General features: G+C 44.0%; 1 pseudogene; it reads right to left on the reverse strand.

Annotated features, from left to right (window-relative positions):
* The window catches only part of LOC109888887 (DNA-directed RNA polymerase III subunit RPC2-like), a 37,841-nt pseudogene that overhangs the window by 8,030 nt on the left and 2,796 nt on the right, over positions 1–27,015 (reverse strand).

Here is a 27,015-nt window from a genome sequence, read left to right on the forward strand (position 1 = left end):
ATTATGTCATGTCCAAGCTAATGTACAACATAACATCAATTATCTAAAAATGGGTAAGGTAAAAAAAAGTACACTTTTATAAAAAATAAAAAAGCACGCCTTTCGTGAACTAACACTCGCACTTGACTATTCCCTTCTACTAGCACTGACTTTGCTGATAGCTACTTTATTGAGGAAGAATTGACTTACTATGACTGGGATAAATGACTAAAATGACTAAATGACTAAAATGTAAATGTAAAATGTTTTGATTGGGAACAAGAACAGTGCTTTTCTAAGGACTAAGGAGGTCCATGCCTGATTGAGAGTGAGCCCCATCCAACAGCAGGAAGGAGAGGACAGGAAGAGCGAAAACCAAGAAAGGGCAAACGTCTAATAGGCTATACAGAGGGAGAAAGAGAGAGAGACCGAGAGATAGAGGATATTGGAGGGAAAAACAGGAGTGGAGGGAAGTGTGAGGGAGGGAAAGGGCAGAGCAACAGGAAAAAATAGACCAGAGGGCAAAGGAGAGAGAGGCATAAAATGAGAGAGGGAAAATGGAGAGAGAGAAGGAGCAGGCAAGAGAGAGAGGGATAGAGAGAGAGAGAGAGAGAGACTAGTTCCCATAGCAGGCGTCCTCTGTGTTGTTTGTTTTGTGTGAAAGTGCATGATAAAAGAGGCATGAAATCGGCAGAGAAAGCCAAGACAACAGCGAGGGTCCAGAGCCCTCCATCACGCCCTATACAGCTCCATACTGACGCCATGGACAATGGGCCCCCAGCCCTCACAACCACACACACCAACCCCCACCACCACCCCTGGCCTGCAGCTGTGTGTGTGTGTGTGTGCGTGCGTATACGCTAAATCATTTACTTATTTGATTTGATTTTACTAGGCAAGTCAGTTAAGAACAAATTCTTATTTACAATGACGGTCTACCGGGGAACAGTGGGTTAACTGCCTTGTTCAGGGGCAGAACGACAGATTTTTACCTTGTCAGCTCAGGGATTTGGGCCAGTAACCAAAATACTGGCCCAATGCTCTAACCACTAGGCTACCTACTGCCCAAACTTATTCTGCTCTGATTACAATAACTTATGAGACTACTTATGACCAGCTAGACGTAGAATTGAATACATTTGCTAAGACTCAGCTAAACACATTTCTTTAACTAATACAGAATTGCTTTTTGAAAGTGGATTCTCTGCATTTCATATAACAAATATATAGCCTGCTATACAAAAAACGAAGTCATTTGTAACACTTATACCGCTTCTACAGTATATTCAACAGTACTAACAGTCCGTCACTCTGTACAAAATCCTTGTGAGGATGGCAGTGGGACGAAAATCCAGACAAGTCTTTAGTGCACCAACATAAAACAACCCAAGAACACACTCCAGCATTGCTACAGTACATCACTACTCTCAGGTTGGTCACTTGTAGCTCCATCCCGGGCCTTTCCCCAGTTCTAGTATTCCCCCTCTCCTGCTATGCCTAACCCCTTGGTGACCCCTCACTCCTGTAAGAGACAGAGGATATTGTCCCATGACTATACTGACCGGCCAGCCCCAGCAGCGACCCCGTTTAATGAAGTGAGTAAATTATGCATGGCGCCAGTTAGCTTTCCGATTAAAACATCATACAGGCCCTCTCTTCTAGAGGGAGGTGCAGCAGCAAAACAATGGCGGTTGTAAACACTTTTCCCAGGAGCGGCAGTGTACTGCTGGGGTGTAATACATTTGCATAGTCTGGCGCAGGACAAAGAGCCAATTAATTGAAAAGCAGAGCCCCTCGAAAGACGAGGAGAGAGGCCCTCACTGGAACTACTGGCAACACTGGGGCCTGACTCAACACACACAAATGCACACGTGCACACACACTAATGCGCGCACATGCTCTCACACACACACACGCAAAGTCTTGCAAAGGAATCTATCATTTCAGTTGGTCAACACTGCGTTAGATTACATCTGTATATTCTCCCTTCACTAAATGTTGACATGGGGCACTGAGACTCTGCAGTTCATGCAGACACTTCAGGCCTGCGACAGATCAGTTGCTTTCCCGATCATAAGCATCATATGGCCCTGAGAGGGCAGATAAGGGAGGGTCAGTAGTACCTTTCTCTCAGTGCCGACTGCTGAACTCTCCTATCTCTGGTCTCCTGGTCTGTCTCAGCAGGATCTTGATGAGGAAAGCAACGTCTGCATTGGAGAAGATAAACACCTGACCTGATCTGACAAGGCTGAATCGCTGAAAGAGACCTGAAAGGACTGGGTTGTTTGACGTCATATAGTGGACACTAAGTATATTGCTCAAAGGTCAGAAGAGATAGTAGATGAGGAACGAACGTTATATTTAAGCAATATGGCCAGTGGAGGTGTGGTATATTTCCAATATACCACGGCCGTCAGCCAATCAGCATTCAGGGCTCGAACCACCCAGTTTATAATAATAGTTCTGTGTGGGGGCAGGCAGGGGTGTATGAGTGGTGAAGGGAGGAGGCTGGCTGACCCACCTGATGGGCATGTGTCTGTACTGGGGCTGTCCTGGCTGGGCACTGCCCTCCAGTGGTGTCTGGGTGACGGTGGACATGGACTTGTTCACCAGCACCTGCTTGTTCTCCACCTTCTCACCTGGGACACACACAATTACTTACGTATCTCTCCCATTATTTCCATATTTGCTAGTTCTTTATGTATGAATGTCAAATCTCAGATATATTACACACATTTTAGGTTGCATAAAACACAAACACATCCTTCAACGTGTTTCTATAGGGAGATGGATGTAACCAACAGGTTGTAACAATAAAATGGGAGACAGTGAGGTTCTAGTAATAGAGTTTGTTGGTTACTCACCTGGGCAGAAGATGCTGTCAGTGTCCAGGATACTGTGCCTCCAGATGGGCTTGTGTGTGGCCGCTTCCAGCACGAGACACATCACCTTGTCAAAGGTCTGATTGCCTCAATGTGCACTTGGCTTTTTTGTAGACCAGGCACCTTCCCGAACCCTGGGGAGGAATGAATGGAAGAAGAGGGACAGAGTTCAGTATTGCAAATAAGTATCATTCTGATGGCATTAGACTGCCACTAAAAAGTGAACCAGAAGAGTGAACTCTGTATTTAAATAGAGTAACAAGAACACTACATCTGAAATGAATGAGTGATTATGTTCAGAAGTCGGTGAGTAGGGCTGTGAATAACCGTGTAACTGATGGTCATGAAAATAAAATTACTGTCTAAAAAACCTTTTAGGATATCATTTAGTTTTTGTTAGATTTTGTTTTCATGTATATAAACTTCAACTATTAGCGGGAGTGTTTACTAATGATAATCAGGAATTGTTTTGCTAACTTAGTCTGTCTATTAAAGGTTCTACATCTTCTTCCCTTTCCAACTGAATATATGCGGGCTGTAGAGCGCTATAGGCTATGCCACTTCAGTAAGAAAATGGTTTCATACCATCATTCACGCTCTCCTGGCTTGATTCTCGCAAATGTAAAATGTAGGAAAGTGCCCAGCTGGGTTTCTTAGTAATTTTTTCTTCACCTCACACAGTAAGTCAATGAAGTCAGTTTTTTTTACATACATCATTCTAATTATAATAGTTCGTCACAGTATTTGAAATATCTTTCCAACACTCCCCCCCATCGATAATCAGCGTTGCTGATAAATAGGCTATTTATTTGTTTCTATTTTAATGATTGTCAATTTCATCTTCATACTATAGCATAGCTGTCCCCTTCATAATTTCCTTGTCAATTCACTATCTTTATAGCCTACTTTCGCAAAGCCTAACGTAGGTTAGGTTTTTTCATACGTTTTAAGGAAAGGAGAAATATTTCCTTGTGTCCGACATATGCTAATGTGTTTGATTGGCAGGTGCTTTTATGGGGGTGTGCGTGTGTGAGTTTGTTGATTCTCTCAGTAGGCCTATATTATGTCCATCGAGAAAGGCTACTTTAGGAAGCTATCTGGACGCCATCTCTTTAATAAGAATCGATCCCTCCTGCCACTACTTAATCTTGTAAAAGGACAATTTTCAATAGTTTAGGCTACATTATTTCTCTCATTACTGCGTCCTCTCTTTAAAGAACGATCAAATGACCGCAGCAGGGTTTGTGACTATATGCATATATTTCGGGGAAAGGGGCAGAAAACCCATTGAACTTTGTTTGAATGTTTTTTTGCGTCGAAATAGGATCAATTATATGCAGAAAAGCCAACAGACAAAGCCAATTTAGGCATATCTTTATTTTGACTCTGTTAATGTTGTGTCATCACAAACAGACAGATCCTCTCCAACCTGCCATTTCTTAATTTGTTGATTAATATGGAGAAGTAATAAACTGAATAATAATAAGGAAATTACAAGATAATAACGAAACGTAATGGCTCATTTCAAATATGTGTTTATTAAGAAGCATATCCATGTAAACAAGTGTACAAACAGAATTGAGACTTTAACCCCTGCAGAATACAATACAATTTACCTGCTCAGCTCATAGACATACATTAACGTAGATCAGTAATTCACCTCTGTCTAGAGAGGCCTTGTTGAGGATAAGAGCATCCTCTATGTCATAAGCACTGTATCTCATCACAGCCACTGTGGCGTTCTGTCCTGCAGGCAGCTTCTCAAAGTCTATCAGCTCTATGGTCTTAGTCTTGACCATGGGTTTCAGGAGTTAACCCAGCAGATACAGTTGAAGTCAGAAGTTCACATACACTTAGGTTGGAGTCATTAAAACTCTTTATTCAACCACTCTGGTTCATCCTTGGGAGCAATTTCCAAATGCCTGAAGGTACCACGTTCATCTGTGCAAACAATAGTACGCAAGTATAAACACCATGGGACAACGCAGCCGTCATACCGCTCAGAATGGAGACGCATTCTGTCTCCTAGAGATGAACGTACTTTGGTACGAAAAGTTCAAATCAATCCTAGAACAACAGCAAAGGACCTTGTGAAGATGCTGGAGGGAACAGGTACAAAAGTATCTATATCCACAGGAAAACGAGTCCTATATCGACATAACCTGAAATGCCGCTCAGCAAGGAAGAAGTCACTACTCAAGAACCGCCATTAAAAAGCCAGACTACGGTTTGCAACTGCACATGGGGACAAAGATTGTACATTTTGGAGAAATGTCCTCTGGTCTGATGATTAATATGTGAGTAAGCCATGGCTCACTACCATGTCTACCATGGGTCTCTACCAATGGCTCTCTACCATGGCTCTCTTCCATGGCTCACTACCATGGCTCTCTGCCTGTTTGGCCATAATGACCATTGTTATGTTTGGAGGAAAAAGGGGGATGCTTGCAAGCTGAAGATCACCATCCCAACCGTGAAGCACAGGGGTGGCAGCATCATGTTTTGGGGGTGCTTTGCTGCAGGAGGGACTGCTGCACTTCACAAAATTGATGGTATCATGAGGATGGACTTGGGCTTGGTCGCAAATGGGTCTTCCAAATGGACAATGACCCCAAGCATGCTTCCAATGTCGTGGCAAAATGGCTTAAGGACAACAAAGTTAAGGTATTGGAGTGGCCATCACAAAGCCCTGACCTCAATCCTATAGAGGATTTGTGGGCAGAACTGAAAAACGTGTGAGCAAGGAGGCCTACAAACCTGACTCAGTTACACCATGTCTGTCAGGAGGAATGGGCCAAAATTCACCCAACTTATTGTGGGAAGCTTGTGGAAGGCTACCCAAAATGTTTGACCCAAGTTAAACAATTTGAAGGCAATGTTACCAAATACTAATTCAGTGTATGTAAACTTCTAACCCACTGGGAATGTAATGAAAGAAATAATAGCTGAAATAAATAATTCTCTCTACTATTATTCTGACATTTCACATTCTTAAAATAAAGTGGGGATCCCAACTGACCTAAAACAGGGATTTTTTACTCAGATTAAATGTCAGGAATTGTGAAAAACTGAGTTTAAATATATTTGGCTCAGGTATATGTAAACTTCCAACTTCAACTGTATATCAGTGTCTGTACGCTTCCTCTGGTTGTAGCCAATTGTACCTGACAAGAGAAACCATAGAAATACAATTAGAATGGACATACCTATTCAAGTCTTTAAAACTTTCCAAAGTATTTGATTAATCAATTGTCTGAGAAATCTTTCAAAACTCATTCAGTTCAGAGCAAAGACAAAGCAAAAATAAGAACACATTTTCACCAAGAAACACCAAATGTTCTCAATGTCAATGTTTGAGCCACTTAACCAAGCAGTGTCTCAGAGAATATCCTAGGGTGGCTGAGTTGTTTTAATCTTGCATCTCCATGGGCTGGGGTTGAGCCAGGGCCAACAGGGACAGCTCTGTGCTACAGACAGGGGAGAGGAGCTGGGCAGGGCAAGTTATGGCATAATGACTGCCCTCCCTGGAGGCCTTGACATTTGTCAGATGCTATTACTTCACAATCAGGCTACAAGAAACAGAGCCCTGTGATAATAGGCCCCCGCCCATAGAGCCACATTTGCACATGTATAGGCATGGCCACACAAAACAGACACGGCAGAGGATATTGGGCCAAATATAGTGCCACTAGCAGTGTTTTTGTGTAAAGATGGGGGAAGGGAGGAGGGGGTGGATGGAGACAGGGAGGGGGATGGGGTTGACTAGGTCTTTGCGAATGTTAGTGGTGTCTTTTGGAGAACTTTTGGTTACCAGGGAGCTCCTGGGTGTGCACTCTGGTCTCTCCCTAGCAGCTGAGCACACTGACCCCCTGAGCACAGCGACCAGCAGACACAATGAATTGCTAATGACACTCTGGGTGACTGGCAGGGAAAGGGCCTCCACACACACAGGGCACAAAGGAGGGCCTACGCAAGCACCCCATGTTTGATGTCCATGCGCGTACACACACTGACACACACAAACACTCCATCACACACACAAAATGGAGTCTGACAAGAAATGTGTGTGTGTGTTCACAGCGGTACACAGTGCTCCTGTGGAGGATGTTTGATGAGTACTGTTGCCTGATCTTCAAAGGTGCAGCTTAAAACAGACACCCTTTACAGACAGTAGCACAGGACTGGAGAGGTGTATCACCCATGGCCTGCTTGCCCATAGCACACAGGTATGTATTCCTGAGGGACTGGTTGTGATGGAGGTAGGGGATCAGGCCAGCACAGACAAAGTTTTATTGGTCACATACACACGGTTAGCAGATGTTAATGCGAGTGTACCGAAATGCTTGTAAAGAAGAGCATTAGGACTGATAAGAATCATATCCATCAGCAGAGAATATTGAGTACAGAAAAAAACTACGCAGCAAGACAAAAGAGGCCCAATGTTTCAGACAGTAGAGCCATGGCAGAGAGTCATGGCAGAGAGCCATGGTAGACATGGTAGTGAGCCATGGTAGAGAGCCATGGTAGACATGGTAGCGAGCCATGGTAGAGAGCCATGGTAGACATGGTAGTGAGCCATGGTAGAGAGCCATGGTAGACATGGTAGTGAGCCATGGTAGAGAGCCATGGTAGACATGGTAGTGAGCCATGGTAGACAGCCATGGTAGACATGGTAGTGTGCCATGGTAGACATGGTAGAGAGCCATGGTAGACATGGTAGAGAGCCATGGTAGAGAGACATGGTAGACATGGTAGTGAGCCATGGTAGAAAGCCATGGCAGAGAGCCATGGCAGAGAGCCACGGTAGACATGGTAGTGAGCCATGGTAGAGAGACATGGTAGAGAGCCATGGTAGAGAGCCATTGGTAGAGAGCCATGGTAGACAGCCATGGTAGACATGGTAGTGAGCCATGGTAGAGAGCCATGGTAGAGAGCCATGGTAGACATGGTAGTGAGCCATGGTAGAAAGCCATGGCAAAGAGCCATGGTAGAGAGCCATGGTAGTGAGCCATGGAAGAGAGCCATGGTAGAGAGCCATTGGTAGAGACCCATGGTAGACATGGTAGTGAGCCATGGCTTACTCACATATTAATCATGTGCTCATAGAGGGCGATCTGACAGTCGTTCTCCTCGTTCACATCCAGGTATTCCACCAGGCTCCTCAAAGGTTCTGACAGCAATGAAATAAAAGATCATCATCACGTAAACATTTAAAAAATCCACAACTTCCACCACTAATGTTAACATTTTACCCCCTTTAAAAAAGTACACTTGGCTGAGTTCATAGCTCATATCAGAGCTAAATTCATTGGCGGTAGATGACGCTAGTTTCTTTGTGTTGAATAACGTTAGCTGTATGAGCTGATGATCTGGAGCCCACCTGGGTCAACTCCTGGATCAACTCCTTGATGTGCTTGTTCTTGACCATTGGCTGCTCTACCTTCACAATGATGTACGGTCTGCCAGGAGAAATAGCACCATTTTTAAAAAAGGTGGGTGCTAGCGAGAGATGAAGGAGTGAACTAGTATAAAAACATGTGTTCAAACCGTTTTGGTGCAGAACCCGGACTGAGTCATAAGGAGATGTAGACACAGCAGTCGGTCAGGAAGGTGGAGATGGACACAAACTCGTTGATGAAGCCGGCCCTGCGCATCAGTCTGAAGGTGTACACCAGCCTTTGGTGGTCCCAGATCACACCCAGGATGTTACCTGTGGACAGGATGGACACACCCAGAGAGGCCGACTATAAGGCAGAGTTCCTTACTCTCAATTCTTACTGTCGTGACTATATTAGGGGTTGTTTGATCAATGTGCACAGAAATAATGCATAGAACATAACGTCCAACTGGCTACTGTATCTATCACACAGTTTGCAGAGCCACAGACTCCAGCAGGGGTTCTGTGCATATTGAACTTGAGGAAATGGAGGAGCCACAGTGAAATGGTTCTGTGTGTGGGGGAGGATTTGCACGCTCTCTGTGGCGCTTTGACACCTGCTGTTACTAATTAATTAAGCCTGGTGGCAGACAGTCAACATAATTTGACAGTTATCAGTGGCTTGAAAAATATAGACTAATTAATGAACCCAGTCCAGACTTTTTCATGGCACATTAGTAGCACTAAATTAATAGCTTATCAGACACACTGTATGAAGCACAACATATTGTTTCTGTAAACTGGACATTCCATGTTCTTTCCCTTCATGTTTGTGGCATTGTATTGAAAAGCAGAGGAAGGCTTTTAAGAAGAGAAGCAGTTTGTAAGTAATCAAACACAAGGGAAGAGCCACCAGCAACAATCCTGGCTTGAGAGCCTACTGCTGGTTGTGTGTATCAAGTGCTTATGCGTATGCCTCTGGATGTCTGGACGTGCATGTGTGGGTGTGTTCCTGTGTGCCTGTGTGCCTGTGTGTCTGTGTGCCTGTGTGTGGTCACCACTCCCAGGTTGAAGGCCAACTTGACGATGGGGCCGTCCTCCATGTCTGTGGTGATGTGGGTCATCAGGGCCAGGGTCTTCACCAGACCACAGGTCTAGGACACGACAGGACAAAACCACTGATCAGAAGCTGATATACACAGGCCAAGGCAACACCATCTAGAACTGGAATTAGGGTTGGGTTGTCCAGGACAAAAAACAAATAGCACTTGTTTGAGCAGTTCAATATTCACACATACAGTGCCTTGCAAAAGTATTCATCCCCGTTGGCGTTTTTCCTATTTTGTGGCTTACAACCTGTAATTTAAATTGATTTTTATTTGGATTTCGTACAATGGACATACAGAAAATAGTCCAAATTGGTGAAGTGAAATGAGAAAAATAACTAATTTCAAAAAATTCTAAAATATTAAAATACAGAAAAGTGGTGCATGCATATGTATTCACCCTTTTGCTATGAATCCCCTAAATAAGATCTGGTGCAACCAATTACCTTCAGAAGTCACATCATTTATTATATAAAGTGTGCAATCAAAGTGTTGCATGATCTGTCACATGATCTCAGTAAATACAGTTGAAGTCGGAAGTTTACATACACTTAGGTTGGAGTCATTAGAACTCGTTTTTCAACCACTCCACAAATTTCTTGTTAACAAACTATAGTTTTGGCAAGTCGGTTAGGATGTCTACTTTGTGCATGACACAAGTAATGTTTCCAACAATTGTTTACAGACAGATTATTTCACTTATAATTCACTGTATCACAATTCCAGTGGGTCAGAAGTTTACATACACTAAGTTGAGTGTGCCTTTAAACAACTTGGAAAATTCCAGAAAATGATGTCATGGCTTTAGAAGCTTCTGATAGGATAATTGACATAATTTCAGTCAATTAGAGGTGTACCTGTGGATGTATTTCAAAGCCTCTTTACTTGACATCATGGGAAAATCAAAAGAAATCAGCCTCAAAAATTGTTGACCTCCTCAAGTCTGGTTCATCCTTGGGAGCAATTTCCAAATGCCTGAAGGTACCACGTTCATCTGTACAAACAATAGTACGAGTATAAACAAGTATAAACACCATGGGACCATGCAGCCATCATACCACTCAGGAAGGATACACGTTCTGTCTCCTAGAGATGAACGTACTTTGGTGCGAAAAGTGCAAATCAATCCCAGAATAACAGCAAAGGACCTTGTGAAGATGCTGGAGGAAACGTGTACAAAAGTATCTATATCCACAGTAAAACGAGTCCTATATCGACATAACCTGAAAGGCTGCTCAGCAAGGAAGAAGCCACTGCTCCAAAACCACCATAAAAAAAGCCAGACTACGGTTTGCAACTGCGCAATGGGACAAAGATTGTACTTTTTGGAGAAATGTCCTCTGGTCTTATGAAACAAAAATAGAACTGTTTGGCCCTTATGAACGTCATTATGTTTGGAGGAAAAAGGGGGAGGCTTGCAAGCCGAAAAACACCATCCCAACCGTGAAGCACGGGGGTGGCAGCACCGTGTTGTGGGGGTGCTTTGCTGCAGGAGGGACTGGTGCACTTCACAAAATAGATGGCATCATGAGGATGGAAAATGATGTGGATATATTGAAGCAACATCTCAAGACATCAGTCAGGAAGTTAAAGTTTGGTCGCAAATGGGTCTTCCAAATGGACAAATACCCCAAGCATACTTCCAAAGTTGTGGCAAAATGGCTTAAGTCAAGGTATTGGAGTGGCCATCGCCCTGACCTCAATCCTATAGAGAATTTGTGGGCAGAACTGAAAAACCATGGGCGAGCAAGGAGGCTTACAAACCTGACTCAGTTACACCAGCTCTGTCAGGAGGAATGGGCCAAAATTCACCCGACTAATTGTGGGAAGCCACCCGAAACATTTGACCGAAGTTAAACAATTTAAAGGCAATGTTACCAAATACACTCAATTAGTATGTAAACTTCTGACCCACTGGGAATGTGATGAAAGAAATAATAGCTGAAATAAATCATTCTCTCCTATTATTCTGACGTTTCACATTCTTAAAATACAGTGGTGACACACACACACACCTTTTTTTTCCCGCACTATTGGTTAGAGCCTGTAAGTAAGCATTTCGCTGTAAGGTCTACACCTGTTGTATTCGGTGCACGTGACAAATAAACTTTGATTTGATTTGATTCTAACTGACCTAAGACATTTTTACTAGGATTAAATGTCAGTAATTGTGAAAAACTGAGTTTAAATGTATTTGGCTAAGGTGTATGTAAACGTCCGACTTCAACTGTATACACCTGTTCTGAAAGGCCCCAGAGTCTGCAACACCACTAAACAAGGGGCACCACCAAGCAAGCGGCACCATGAAGACCAAGTAGCTCTCCAAACATGTCAGGGACAACGTTGTGGAGAAGTACAGATCAGGGTTGGGTTATAAAAAAATACCTGAAACTTTGAACATCCCACTGAGCACCATTAAATTCATTATTAAAAAATGGAAAGAATTTGGCACCATAACAAACCTACCAAGGGAGGGCTGACCACCAAAACTCACAGACCAGGCAAGGAGGGCATTAATCAGAGAGGCAACAAAGAGACCAAAGATAACCTTGAAGGACAGTATATATGTGCCTGTCTATCTGTCCGTCCATGTGTGTCTCCCTCTCTCGCTGACTGACTGACCTCTCCCTCAGGGGTGTCGGAGGGGCACAGAATGCTCCACTGGGAGGGCTGCAGGGAGTGGGGTCCCCTGACCTTACTGATCTTCTCTAAACTGGGAGGAGGTCCTGGTCATCATGCCCAGAGCTGAGATGAAGGAGAGACTGGACAACACCTGTGTCACACCCTGATGGTCCATCTTAAACCTCTTCAGGGACCAGTTCCCATGGGGGCACAGAGAGAGGGACAGTTCAAATCCCCTTTTGCCATATGTCAAACCAATTGGATACCACATCCTCTGTCTGGTATAAGGGACCAGATCTTGATACAGGGGCAGCACTCACGGCGGAGATGGCATTGACCATGCCGTTGGTGATCTGGTCCTTCCGCATGCATTTGACTATGTCGAACTGGGCTGCTTGGGGATGATCTGGTCTGATATCTTCTTCAGCTCTGAAATGAACAGAGGGGGAGAGAGAGTGTTAAGGCTTGCACCAAATGTAGTTCAAGCGTTTGTCTGCCGATCATTCAGCACGATGTTTCAGGGACCACCCACTGTCGATGTCTGACTGGCAACATTTTTCATGTGATTCTACATGTAAAATCGGTGCATGCTTGGTTCGCAAATTACACTCAAAGTTACTATATACTCTCGGCCAGCAAACGCTATTGTTGTGTCTGAGCTCTTAGTACAGTCAGAACCTATGGGCCCAAATGTATTAAGTGTCTCCGAGAAAGAGTGCTGATCTAGGATCAGGTCCTCCCTGTCCATAACAATCCGATTAATTATGATCTAAAAAGCAAACTGACACATTGGAAACATCAAAACTCAATACTGGAAGTTACAGACCGAGTATCTGATGCAACGAACTAGATGTGAAACAACAATACTCCAAGAGATAGTCATATCAAACCCTCTGTTCTCCCAGTTCTCTTGGCTTCTGCTGCCAGTTGTTCTGTTCCTCTCCGTTATCAGCTCAGAGAAAATGACCAAAGAGACAGATTTAATAACCAGGTGTGCCAACCCTGAGATAAGCCTGACCTGGCCTCTCTCCCAGGTCTCTCTTCTCTCCTTTCCTCTACCCAGTAAGGCTTTCACTGGGGAACCTCTCTCTTCTCTTTCTCTTTCGCTCAACCCCCCACCAACCCTCCCGACACATTTGCATACATCAAAACAAACAAGCAGCACCGGCAAAATTAATAATAAAGAAATTAAGCTTCCGTTGCACAGCCGGGCCAATTAGTTGAATGTCAGGGAATCATAATTGGAGAGAGAGGAGATTGCTGGGCGTTCTAAGTGCATAAGCCCCCTATTGAAAGGAGGCCCTGTACCCCCCTCCACCCCCACCTCGCCCCCACTCCTCAGCCAGAGCAGGTCGGGATGGGGGGAAATTAAAGGCCTTAAGACAGCCATAATTACATTATCAGACCTGGGGCCTGCAGGATTAGCTCAATCGCTCCAGTCAAGGCGGCCATTCTTTTGTCATAGCGTGGAAAAAATCCCTCCGCTTCCCCGGCCCTGGGATTTTGGTGCGGCTGCTGCGTATCTCTCCCCCTGACAAAGCCAGTCAAGGCGGGAATACGGAGCGAGGCGGGGAAGGAGGGATGAGGGTGGGGGGAGGATGAGGAAAACAAAACAGCAACAACAAAGCGGGAGGAAAATAATGAAGGTATTAATAAAGGAGGGAGAGAATAAAGACGCAGGTGAGGGCATGGGGAGGCTGGTGTAGAGTCTGTATCCACTAGCGCAGGCCTGGGATCAGGGCATGGGGAGGCTGGTGTAGAGTCTGTATCCACTAGCGCAGGCCTGGGATCAGGGCATGGGGAGGCTGGTGTAGAGTCTGTATCCACTAGCGCAGGCCTAGGATCAGGGCATGGGGAGGCTGGTGTAGAGTCTGTATCCACTAGCACAGGCCTGGGATCAGGGCATGGGGAGGCTGGTGTAGAGTCTGTATCCACTAGCGCAGGCCTGGGATCAGGGCATGGGGAGGCTGGTGTAGAGTCTGTATCCACTAGCTCAGGCCTAGGATCAGGGCATGGGGAGGCTGGTGTAGAGTCTGTATCCACTAGCGCAGGCCTGGGATCAGGGCATGGGGAGGCTGGTGTAAAGTCTGCATCCACTAGCGCAGGCCTGGGATCAGGGCATGGGGAGGCAGGTGTAGAGTCTGTCTCAACTACCAGCGGCCTGGGATCAGTTCTTAGATAAGTACAAAGTACGTAGAGATTTAGCACTGCGTATAGAGACCATCGTTTTGACTGGGGAGGAGGAGCGGATTAAAAGTCATGATCTAAAGTCAATTTGGGGTTTCACCGCTAAAGATTAAGGTTGGGATTAGAGGATGGTAAAATAACCAAGATCTGTGAATACAGGCAACTTCTACCTGGGAGTTTAAACCCATTCATCCCATGGGCACCAGCAGTGAGCCTGTACAGCACTGTCACACAACCAGCCCCTTTAAAACATTAGCATTAAATGCTGACAGTCATCTTAATTGAAATACAGAGTGAGTGAGTCATGCTGCGCAGATAGACCCAGAGCATGCAGGCTCTGCTTATCTACACTGTGGAGCAGCACACTATAGGCCACTGTGCTGGAGGAAGGCTGTACAGGAAAATGTGTTAAAGGAAGTCTGTACAGGCAAATTTAAGTATGCTCCCTCTAATTCTTTCTCTCACCCTCTCCCTCCCCTCCCAGAGGACCTGAGCCCTGGGACCATGCCTCAGGACTACATGACCTGATGACTCCTTGCTGTGCCCAGTCCACCTGCTCGTGCTGCTGCTCCAGCTTCAACTGTTCTGCCTGCTGCTATGGAACCCTGACCTGTTCACCAAACGTGCTACCTGTCCCAGACCTGCTGTTTAGAACTCTCTTTCCACCGCACCTGCTGTCTCTAACCCTGACATTTACATTTACTCCTGAGGTGCTGACCTGTTGCACCCTCTACAACCAGTGTGATTTGTATTATTTGACCCTGCTGGTCATCTATGAATGTTTGAACATCTTGGCCATGTACTGTTATAATCTTCACCATACACCGTTAGAAGAGGACTGGCCACCCCTCAGAGCCTTGTTCCTCTTTAGGTTTCTTCCTAGGTTCCTGCCTTTCTAGGGAGTTTTTCCTAGGCACCGTGCTCTACATCTGCATTGCTTGCTGTTTGGGGTTTTAGGGTGGGTTTCTGTTTTGGACTTTGTGACATCGGCTGATGTAAAAAGGGCGTTATATATACATTTGATTAATTGATTGATTGAAATGTGTAAAAGGAAGTTTGCACTGCCCAATGTACTCTGGTACACTACATGACCAAAAGTATGTGGACACCTGCTAGTCGAACATCTCATTCCAAAATCATGCGCATTAATATGGAGCTGGTCCCACCTTTGCTACTCCACTCTTCTGGGAACGCTTTCCACTAGATGTTGGAACACTGCTGTGGGGACTTGCTTCCATTCAGCCGCAAGGGTATTAGGGAGGTCGGGCATGTATTTATATGCTGTAGCATTAAGATTTCCCTTCACTGGAACTAATTGGTCCTGCCCGAACCATAAAAAACAGCCCAAACCATTATTCCTTCTCCACCAAACTTTACAGTTGGCACTATGCTTTTTGGGCAGGTAGCGTTCTCCTGGCATCTGCCAAACCCAGATTGTGTAGTTTGATTCATCACTACAGAGAACGCGTTTCCACTGCTCCAGAGTCCAATGGCGGCAAGTTTTACACCCCTCCAACCGACGCTTGGCATTGCACATGGTGATCTTAGGCTTGTGTGTGGCTGCTTGGCCATGGAAACCCATTTCATGAAGCTCCTGACCAACAGTTATTGTGCTGACGTTGCTTCCAGAGGCAGGTTGGAACTTGGTAATGAGTGTTGCAACTGACAGAAGATTGTTACACACTGAGCGCTTCAGCACTCGCAGGTCCCATTCTGTGAGCTTGTGTGGCCTACCACTTCGCGGCTGAGCCGTTGTTGCTCCTAGTTGTTTCCACTTCACAATAAACAGCACTTAAAGTTGACAGGGCAGAAATTTGACGAACTGACTTGTTGGAAAGGTGGCATCCTATGATGGGTGCCACGTTGAATGTCACTAAACTCTTCAGTAAGGCCATTATACTGCTAATGTTTGTCTATGGAGATTGCATGGTGGTGTGCTCGATTGTATGCACCTGTCAGCAACAGGTGTGGCTGAAATAGCCAAATCCACTCATTTGAAGGGGTGTATATATAGTGTACGTCTGTGCATCCCAATGTGTTAAAGTGCATCTCTATAGGCCAATGTGCAGTCTGCATATACAATGTGCTGGAGTCTACTAACTGAGGGGGTAAACTAAACATACACAGAGGAGGTTCACAAGAGTAATATTTTATAGATAAGTTATATTAGGATAGAGAGGTTATGTTAGGATAGAGAAAAACAGACCCTGATTCCATAGATGGAGCTACCTGTCCAGCCAACTCCAGACACTTCAAATCAAATGTATTTATACAGTGGGGCAAAAAAGTATTTAGTCAGCCACCAATTGTGCAAGTTCTCCCACTTAAAAAGATGAGAGAGGCCTGTAATTTTTTATTATAGGTACACTTCAACTATGACAGAACAAAATGAGAAAAAAAATCCAGAAAATCACATTGTAGGATTTTTTATGAATTTATTTGCAAATTATGGTGGAAAATAAGTATTTGGTCAATAACAAAAGTTTCTCAATACTTTGTTATATACCCTTTGTTGGCAATGACAGAGGTCAAATGTTTTCTGTACGTCTTCACAAGGTTTTCACACACTGTTGCTGGTATTTTGGCCCATTCCTCCATGCAGATCTCCTCTAGAGCAGTGATGTTTTGGGGCTGTTGCTGGGCAACACGGACTTTCAACTCCCTCCAAAGATTTTCTATGGGGTTGTTCTTACGAAGCCAATCCTTCGTTGCTCGGGCGGTGTGTTTGGGATCATTGTCATGCTGAAAGACCCAGGCACATTTCATCTTCAATGTCCTTGCTGATGGAAGGAGGTTTTCACTCAAAATCTCACGATACATGGCCCCATTCATTCTTTCCTTTACAGTCGTCCTGGTCCCCTTGCAGAGAAACAGCCCCAAAGCATGATGTGTCCACCCCCATGCTTCACAGTAGGTATGGTGTTCTTTGGATGCAACTCAGCATTCTTTGTCCTCCAAACACGACGAGTTGAGTTTTTACCAAAATGTTCTATTTTGGTTTCATCTGACCATATGACATTCTCCCAATCTACTTCTGGATCATCCAAATGCTCTCTAGCAAACTTCAGATGGGCCTGGACATGTACTTAAGCAGGGGGACACATCTGGCACTGCAGGATTTGAGTCCCTGGCGGCATAGTGTGTTAATAATGGTAGGCTTTGTTACTTTGGTCCCAGCTCTCTGCAGGTCATTCACTAGGTCCCCCCGTGTGGTTCTGAGATTTTTGCTCACCGTTCTTGTGATCATTTTGACCCCACGGGGTGAGATCTTGCGTGGAGCCCCAGATCGAGGGAGATTATCAGTGGTCCTGTATGTCTTCCATTTCCTAATAATTGCTCCCACAGTTGATTTCTTCAAACCAAGCTGCTTACCTATTGCAGATTCTGTCTTCCCAGCCTGGTGCAGGTCTACAATATTGTTTCTGGTGTCCTTTGACAGCTCTTTGGTCTTGGCCATAGTGGAGTTTGGAGTGTGACTGTTTGAGGTTGTGGACAGGTGTCTTTTATACTGATAAACAGGAGCCATTAATACAGGTAACGAGTGGAGGACAGAGGAGCCTCTTAAAGAAGAAGTTACAGGTCTGTGAGAGCCAGAAATCTTGCTTGTTTGTAGGTGACCAAATACTTATTTTCCACCATAAATTTGCAAATAAATTCATAAAAAATCCTACAATGTGATTCTGTATTTTTTTTCTAATTTTGTCTGTCATAGTTGAAGTGTACCAATGATGAAAATTACAGGCCTCTCTCATCTTTTTAAGTGGGAGAGCTTGCACAATTGGTGGCTGACTAAATACTTTTTTGCCCCACTGTATATATAGCCCTTCTTACATCAGCTGATATCTCAAAGTGCTGTACAGAAACCCTGCCTAAAACCCCAAACAGCAAGCAATGAAGGTGTAGAAGCACGGTGGCTAGGAAAAACTCAGTAGAAAGGCCAAAACCTAGGAAGAAACCTAGAGAGCAACCAGGCTATGAGGGGTGGCCAGTCCTCTTCTGGCTGTGCCAGGTGGAGATTATAGCAGAACACGGCCAAGATGTTCAAATGTTCATAAATGGTCAAATAATGATAATCACAGTGGTTATCGAGGGTGCAGCAAGTCAGCACCTCAGGAGTAAATGTCAGTTGGCTTTTCATAGCCGATCATTAAGAGTATCTCTACCACTCCTGCTATCTCTAGAGAGTTGAAAACAGCAGGTCTGGGACAGGTAGCACGGCCGGTGAACAGGTCAGGGTTCCATAGCCGCAGGCAGAACAGTTGAAACTGGAGCAGCAGCATGGCCAGGTGGACTGGGGGCAGCAAGGAGTCATCATGTCAGGTAGTCCTGAGGCATGGTCCTAGGGCTCAGGTCCTCCAAGAGAGAGAAAGAAAGAGAAAATTAGAGAGAGCATACTTAAATTCACACAGGACACCGGATAAGACAGGAGAAGTACTCCAGATATAACAAACTGACCCTAGCCCCCCGACACAAACTACTGCAGCATAAATACTGGAGGCTGAGACAGGAGGGGTCAGGAGACACTGTGGCCCCTTCTAGGTTAGACTACTGCAATGCTTTACTTTCCGCCTACCCGGATAAAGCACTAAATAAACTTCAGTTAGTGCTAAATACGGCTGCTAGAATCCTGACTAGAACCAAAACATGTGATCATATTACTGCTAGCCTCCCTACACTGGCTTCCTGTTAAGGCAAGGGCTGATTTCAAGGTTTTACTGCTAACCTACAAAGCATTACATGGGCTTGCTCCTACCTATCTTTCTGATTTGGTCCTGCCGTCCATACCTACATGTACGCTACGGTCACAAGACGCAGGCCTCCTAATTGTCCCTAGAATTTCTAAGCAAACAGCTGTAGGCAGGGCTTTCTCCTATAGACCTCCATTTTTATGGAATGGTCTGCCTACCCATGTGAGAGACGCAGACTCGGTCTCAACCCTTAAGTCTTTACTGAAGACTCATCTCTTCAGTGGGTCATATGATTGAGTGTAGTCTGGCCCAGGAGTGTGAAGGTGAACGGAAAGGCTCTGGAGCAACGAACCTCCCTTGCTGTCTCTGCCTGGCCGGTTCCCCTCTTTCCACTGGGATTCTCTGCCTCTAACCCTATTACAGGGGCTGAGTCACTGGCTTACTGGTGCTCTTTCATGCCGTCCCTAGGAGGGGTGCGTCACTTGAGTGGGTTGAGTCACTGACGTGATCTTCCTGTCTGGGTTGGCAACTGACACTTGTTGCCATAGTAGTCTCTGTTGTCTACCTTGTTCTCTCCTTGGGCCAGGATCACCCTGCACACCATCACCGCCATCTAAATATACTTGGCCCGGAATTTAAACTCCTTCCCCTGGAAGTGGAATAAAAGACAGGTTTGGGGGGGGGGGGGGATTCCATTTCAAATTCAATTCAGCAAGTAAACTGAAATGACAATTTCTCAGATAAGCAATGGGGAAAATTGGAATTTGTACTTCAGTTTACTTCCTGAATTGGCATGGAATTGACCCCAACCCTGGTAGTAGTAGGGAGTCACTCGATCAAACCTAAGTGGACCAATGAGGAACGTTTTTGACTGCAATATACAAAATAATGAGGGTTGATCCAGCTAGCTAAATGATATGGAATCGGTTCTATGTTAACACACTTATAGCCATATTAATAAAGAATAGGTAAGGGTACAGGTGACAAAACCAAATCATATGATGGTGTGGTGAGCACAGTGCTTTAACCAACACCTCTCTCATTGATACTGCTGATAGTCCATAGTAAATCCCATGCCACACTGGGCAGGGCAGGTGTGTATAAAGCTGTTGTTGGTGTGGTCAATCTGATAGCACTTACAGGTACATGAGGGAGGATGAGGGAAGCTCTCTAGCGTCCTCCATCTTGGTCTTCTTGGGCCCTCCTCACACGCGCTGTCACCGCACTTTATTCCCAATGGATTTCAGAGCCTAGGTAACACGCACATGCAGAGGGATATGAGTACGAACTCTGAAACTGCCCAGCAATATAAAACAGGCAAGCTGTATCTCAGATCACAAAGTGACAAACTTTAAAAGAAAGAACCGGAGGCGTAATTCTAAAGTAATGAAAATGTGAGATGCACGTTTACTATCACGATAAGAAAAGAAGGACACAAGTTAACATTCTGAGGGATCAAAGTTGCAGCAGGTCAAGTGACTCACAAAAGCCACGACCAGAGATGTGTCAGCCCTTATGCCCCCCCCCCCGACCGACACCCACACTACACAAACACACCACCGTCACACTGAGTCAGCAATAGTCTGTGTCGAGCTCTAGAGAGATGGCCAGTGAGACTGAGCATGTCCTCTCAGACCACCCACCCTGCAGGCTATAACCATTGGCTACTGAGGACGACCAGTCAACCATGCCAGCCTATTCAACTACGTCCTGTCCTGTGTTTTACACTACAATAATGGCAAATGTAAAAACAGTAAATGTGAAGTCCATTTGTAAGCTTTATGAAATGCATGTACAATGGAACATGGGCATTTCTAAAGCTTATTTGCTTCAACAAACAACATCTTTGCCATTTAAATAGACATACTTACAGTATATAGTAGGGGGGGGGGGGCAAACTACGGCCGATTAAAAGCGGCCTGCAGTGGATTTAGCATAAACAATTTAATCAAAACAAATTGTAGTTAACTAAATGCGCCGCTTGGTTCATAGACCCAAGGTTACGTGAGTAGCCTTCGATATACACGGAGTATACCAAACATTAGGAACACATTTCTAATATTGAGTTGCACCCCCCTTTTTTTGCCCTCGGAACAGCCTCAATTCATCAGGGCATGGACTCTGCAAGGTGTCAAATGCGTTCCACAGGGATGCTGGCCCATGTTGACTCCAATGCTTCCCATCGTTGTTTCAAGTTGGCTGAATGTACGTTGGGTGGTGGACCATTCTTGATACACACGGGAAACTGTTGAGTGTGAAAAACCCAGCAGCGTTGCAGTTCTTGACATAAACCGGTGCACCTGGTACCTACTACCATACCCTGTTCAAAAGGCAGTTAAATCTTTTCTCTTTCCCATTCACCTTCTGAATGGCACGCATATACTATCCATGTCTCAATTGTCTCTAAGCTTAATAATCCTTCTTTAACCTGTCTCCTCCCCTTCACCTACACTGATTGAAGTGGATTTAACAAGTGACATCAATAAGGGATCATAGCTTCCAACTGGATTCACCTGGTCAGTCTGTCATGGAAAGAGCAGGTGTTCATAATGTTTTGTTTAGTCAATGTTCTTCATACTTCAGAAAGTATTAACACCCCTCGACTTTTTCCACATTTTGTTGTTACAGCCTGAATTGAAAATGATTGCATTGAGAGATGTTTTGTCACACACAATATCCCGTAATGTCAAAGTGGAATTACGTTTTTTTTTACAAAATAATAAAAGATGAAAAGCTAGAGTCAATAAGTATTCAACTCTTTTATTATGGCAAGTCCAAATAAGTTCAGGAGTAAAAATGTGCTTAACAAGTCACATAAGTTGTATGGACTCACTCTGTGTACAATAATAGTGTTTTACATGATTTTACAATGACTCAACTTTGTGAGCAGTGTATTTCAAACACAGATTCAACCACAAAAACCAGGGAAGTTTTCCAATGCCTCGCAATGAAGGGCACCTATTGGTAGATGGTAACAACAACAAAAAGACATTGAATATCAAGTTATTAATTACCCTTTGGATGGTGTATCAATACGCCCAGACACTACAGAGATGCAGGCGTCCTTCCTAACTCAGTTGCCGTAGAGGAAGGAAACCACTCAGGGAATTCACCATGAGGCCAATGGTGACTTTGAAACAGTTACAGAGTTAATGGCTGTGACAGGAGAAAACTGAGGATGGATCAAAAAGCATATTGTTACTCCACAATACTAACCTAATTGACAGAGTAAAAAGTAGTAAGCTTGAACAGAATAAAAACTATTCCAAAACATGCATTCTGTTTGCAACACAGTACTAAAGTAATACTGCAAAAAATGTGGCAAAGCAATTAACTTTTTGTCCTGAATACAAAGTGTTATGTTTGGGACAAATCCAATACAACACATTACTTATGTATTATGTCGTTAAGTTTTGGTCATTCTTTAGTTTTTTTGTCGTATGTCTGTTGTGTAGTAAATATTTCAGCTTTTATTTTCATTGTTTATTTGTTTTCTCCTGTGAAGCACATTTCGTTGCATTCCATGTCTGAAATGTGCTGTATAAATAAAGCTGGATTTGGTTTGATTACGGACTACCACTCTCCATATTTTCAAGCATTGTGGTGGCTGCATCACGTTATGGATATTCTTGTAATCATTAAGGACTGGGGAGTTTTTCAGGATAAAGAAACAAACTGAATGGAAGCAAAATACCTGGTTCAGTTTGCTTTCCACCAGAGACTGGAGGATTAATTTACCTTTCAGCAGCACAATAACCTTAAACACAACTCCAAATCTACACTGGAGTTGCTTACTTTGGGGCGGCAGGTAGCGTAGTGGTTAGAGCGTTAGGTCAGTAACCGAAAGGTTTGCCAGATTGAATCCCTGAGCTTACAAGGTTAAAAATCTATTGTCCTGCCCCGGAAAAAAGCAGTTTGCCCACTGTTCCCCGGTAGGCCGTCATTGTCAATAAGAATTTGTTCTTAACTGACTTGCCTAGTTAAATAAAGGTTAAATTAAAAAATTACCAAGAAGAAAGTGGTGGCTAGGTTACAGTTTTGAATTATATCTGCTTGAATATCTATGGCAAGACCTGAAAATAGTTGTCTAGCAATGATCAACTACCAATTTGACAGAGCTTGAATAATTTTTTAAAGAATAATGGGCAAATGTTGCACAATCCATAGACTTACCCTGAAAGCTCACAGCTGTAATCGCTGCCAAAGATGATTCTAACATGTATTGACTCAGCAGGTTGAATATTTATCTAATCAAGATATATTAGGGTTTTATTTTTCAGAAACTAAACAAAAAATATAAACGCAACATGCAACAATTCCTAAGATTTTAATGAGTTATTGTTCAAATCAGTCAATTTAACTAAATTCATTGGGCCCTAATCTATGGATTTCATATTATTTTCCTCGTGCAGCACGACACATTTCCGTCGCATAGAGTTGATCAGGCTGTTGATTGTGGCCTGTGGAATGTTGTCCCACTCCTCTTGAATTTCTGTGCGAAGTTGCTGGATGCGGTTGTACACGTCGATCCAGAGCATTCCAAACGGGCTCAATGGGTGACATGGCTGATGAGTATGCAGGCCATTGAAGAACTGGGACATTTTCAGCTTCCAGGAATTGTGTACAGACCCTTGCGGCATTATCATGCTGAAAGATGATGGATGGCAGATGGAGGCGGATGAATGGCATGACAATGGGCCTCAGGATCTTGTCATAGTATCTTTGTGCATTCACATTTCCATCGATAAAATGCAACTGTGTTCGCTGTTCGTAGCTTGCGCTGCAGTAGGTCTGCGCTTTGCAGTTGTGAGGCCAGTTGAACGTACTGCCAAATTCTCTAAAACAACGATGAGGCAGCTTATGGTAGAGAAATTAACATTCAATTCTCTGGCAACAGCTTTGGTGGACATTCCTGCACTCAGCATGCCAATTGCATGCTCCCTCAAAACTTGAGACATCTGTGGCAGTGTTGTGTGACAAAACTGCACAATGGCCTTTAACTGTCCCCAGCACAAGGTGCACCTGTGTAATGTCCATGCTGTTTAATCAGTTTCTTGATATGTCACACCTGTCAGGTGGATGGATTATCTTTGCACAGCAGAAATGCTCACTAACAGGGATGTAAACAAACAAAAATCTTCCACTTCAACATTAGAGTATTTTGTGTAGCTCGTAGACAAGAAAATGACAATTAAATACATTTTAATCCTATTTTGTCACAACAAATGTCAAGGGGTGTAAATACTTTCTGAATGCACTATGTACCAATTCTAATGGACCTATGTATGTTTTAATAAATGCCCTTTTCCTGGCCCAACAAATTAGTCCCAAAAAAATCTGTGCGGCCGTCCGCTATCTGTTAAGTCAATTAAGAACAAATTCTTATTTACAATGACGGTCTACCCTGGCCAAACCCTAACCTGGACGGCGCTGGGCCAATTGTGCGACTCTCTATTGGTCTGTAGTGACACCTCTAGCTCTGAGATGCAGTGCCATAGACGGCTGCGCCACCCAGGAGCCCACCCCTGGTCTAATATCTATTTAAGGCTTTATGTCTACTGAGGCATAGTTTGACGTATCAAACATCAAAGGTATAATGAGAACAACACTGAAAAGGCATCAACAACATGCATTCAAATCTGATCCAACGGCTGTTGCTAGGATGCTAATATGGCCCTCGTCAATGCATTGCTGGTTCCTCCTACTGAATAAGGGTCTTTATTCAGACAAATTGGGGCATTGCATTCATCAACACATATCAAAAAAGGACATGTTGGCCTATTGAGAAATGACTTGAGGAGGATTATTCTTTAATTACTAGGCAAGACAAAGGCTGTGTCCCAAACGCAAGACTCATCTCCTCTTGCTAGAATACATTCTATTCTTCAGTCAAAGTCCTAGTCCTCAGGAAGACATTATTAGAGGGTGCGGTATGAACGAGATTACGCGTGAGTGTGAGGGATGGAGGGAAGGTATAAGGGCAAAATAGAGGAGAAACGTGGAGGAGGTTAAGGGCAGGGATTGAGGTGGATGACAGAGGTATCAGGGAAGTTTGGAGGGGTGAGGACATATGGTGGAGATGTATAAGTGAATGGATGATGATGAAGTGGAGGAGAAAGAGGTATAAAGGATGTGATGTGACAAAGAGGATGGGAGAGGTGGATGGCGGAAGAAAAGAGAGGTTGGCAGGAGATGGAGAAGTGAGGAAGTGGGTGGAGGAAGGGGCAGTGTGGGTGTACACAGAGTGAAAGGTAGAAAAAAGATAAAGGGAGAGGTACAGACAAGAGAAGTCAGGGAGAGGTGAGGCAGGATCTCTGACATTTGCTTATGCTATTGCGAAGCTGTGGGAACAGGGCTGGCTGGCCCACAATGCATCTGGGGCCGTGCTGCTTGGCAGCATTGCAGAGTGCGGCGAGGGCCAGGAGGAATTCACCCAGGATGCATGAAGGCAGAGCAAACAAACCAGGCAGGCCAACACTCCACACTGGTGATTACTCTAAATGTTACAAGGCCACATTGGACACAGTTATCTTCCGGGTGACTCTCAAAAAACTTGGCTTGACCACAATCCCAAGGGCTCCTTTAAATGGAACCATTGCAACTATTGCAGTAATATTGCACAGAAGAAGTATTTTGTTGAAACAGCTTCCAAAATGGAGTATTACGTCAAGCATTTCATTAACTGTAAAACCACTCATGTCATCAATAGATTGGAATGTCCACAGTCCAAGGTGTTCTACATTGGACGGACAAAGAGACGCCTTCAAGACCGCTTAGCGGAACACAAATACGCCATACGGGTAGGCAATGAAGACTACCCCATGGCAAGGCACTACAAGTCCCTACACCATGGCAACCCGTTTTTGGATTTACAAACTACAGGCCACTAAATACCCTGGTTTAAATGAAGGAATGGATTTACAAACTACAGGCCACTATATACCCTGGTTTAAATGAAGGAATCGATTTACAAACTACAGGCCACTAAGTACCCTGGTTTAAATGAAGGAATGGATTTACAAACTACAGGCCACTAAGTACCCTGGTTTAAATGAAGATATGGGATTTACAAACTACAGGCCACTAAGTACCCTGGTTTAAATGAAGATATGGGATTTACAAACTACAGGCCACTAAGTACCCTGGTTTAAATGAAGATATGGGATTTACAAACTACAGGCCACTAAGTACCCTGGTTTAAATGAAGATATGGATTTACAAACTACAGGCCACTAAATACCCTGGTTTAAATGAAGATATGGATTTACAAACTACAGGCCACTAAATACCCTGGTTTAAATGAAGATATGGATTTACAAACTACAGGCCACTAAATACCCTGGTTTAAATGAAGATATGGATTTCTCACCCTTCCTGTAGGGTCGTCATGGGTCCATTTGTTGTCATCCAGTGGACATTTTGCTTAATATGCCCTCAGCTACGGTTAGACTGTTGTTGTTAATGTTTTGCTGTGTTCTAGTGTACTATGGAATATATTGCTTTCTTATTCTTGACACCTCTCCCAGCCATATTTAAGGTTAGAACTACCTTTTAGTCTTCTGATACTTCTAGCTTGGAGTTGTATTTTTAGGATAACTTAGCTACATTATTTCACCTTTTAATGTGTATAGTATTGCTTACTAGGTGTGTCCAATCAATTGTGTAACCACTCCTTCTTCCAATTAGGGCTAATTGTAAAGCTGTTAAAAAGAGAGAACTTGTATTCCTTTTTTTGTACTCCCTGATGAAGACCATGCAGCCGGTTTAAAAAAAACGTTGTTTCTATTGAACATGCCATACTAATAAAGGCATTTTAATCAATTATATGAAGAGTGCCTTGGTCCTTCTTTCTTTTTGATGACCAATTTACCCCTTTTACCAAAGAGCACCTTCTATCTACCAAAATGTACTATTGTGTACCTTAGTAGCGCTTCCCTTCCTCCTCTTTCTACTAGCCACATTGGACATGTTTGGAGAGGGCTGGCCAAGAGGAAATCAACGATGTTACTGCTGCCAACAGGTTAATAGAGCTATTTTAATCTAGGTGTCACGGATATGAACCTTATTGAGTGATAAAGATGCCCAAATGTTTAACAGAAGAGGATGACTGAAAGCGAAGACAACTCACTGAAAGTAGGGATTTAAAAAAAAATGTGTTCTGCTGTTGCTTGAAT

Source organism: Oncorhynchus kisutch, linkage group LG4, assembly GCF_002021735.2.
Source record: "Oncorhynchus kisutch isolate 150728-3 linkage group LG4, Okis_V2, whole genome shotgun sequence".
Lineage (NCBI taxonomy): Eukaryota > Metazoa > Chordata > Actinopteri > Salmoniformes > Salmonidae > Oncorhynchus > Oncorhynchus kisutch.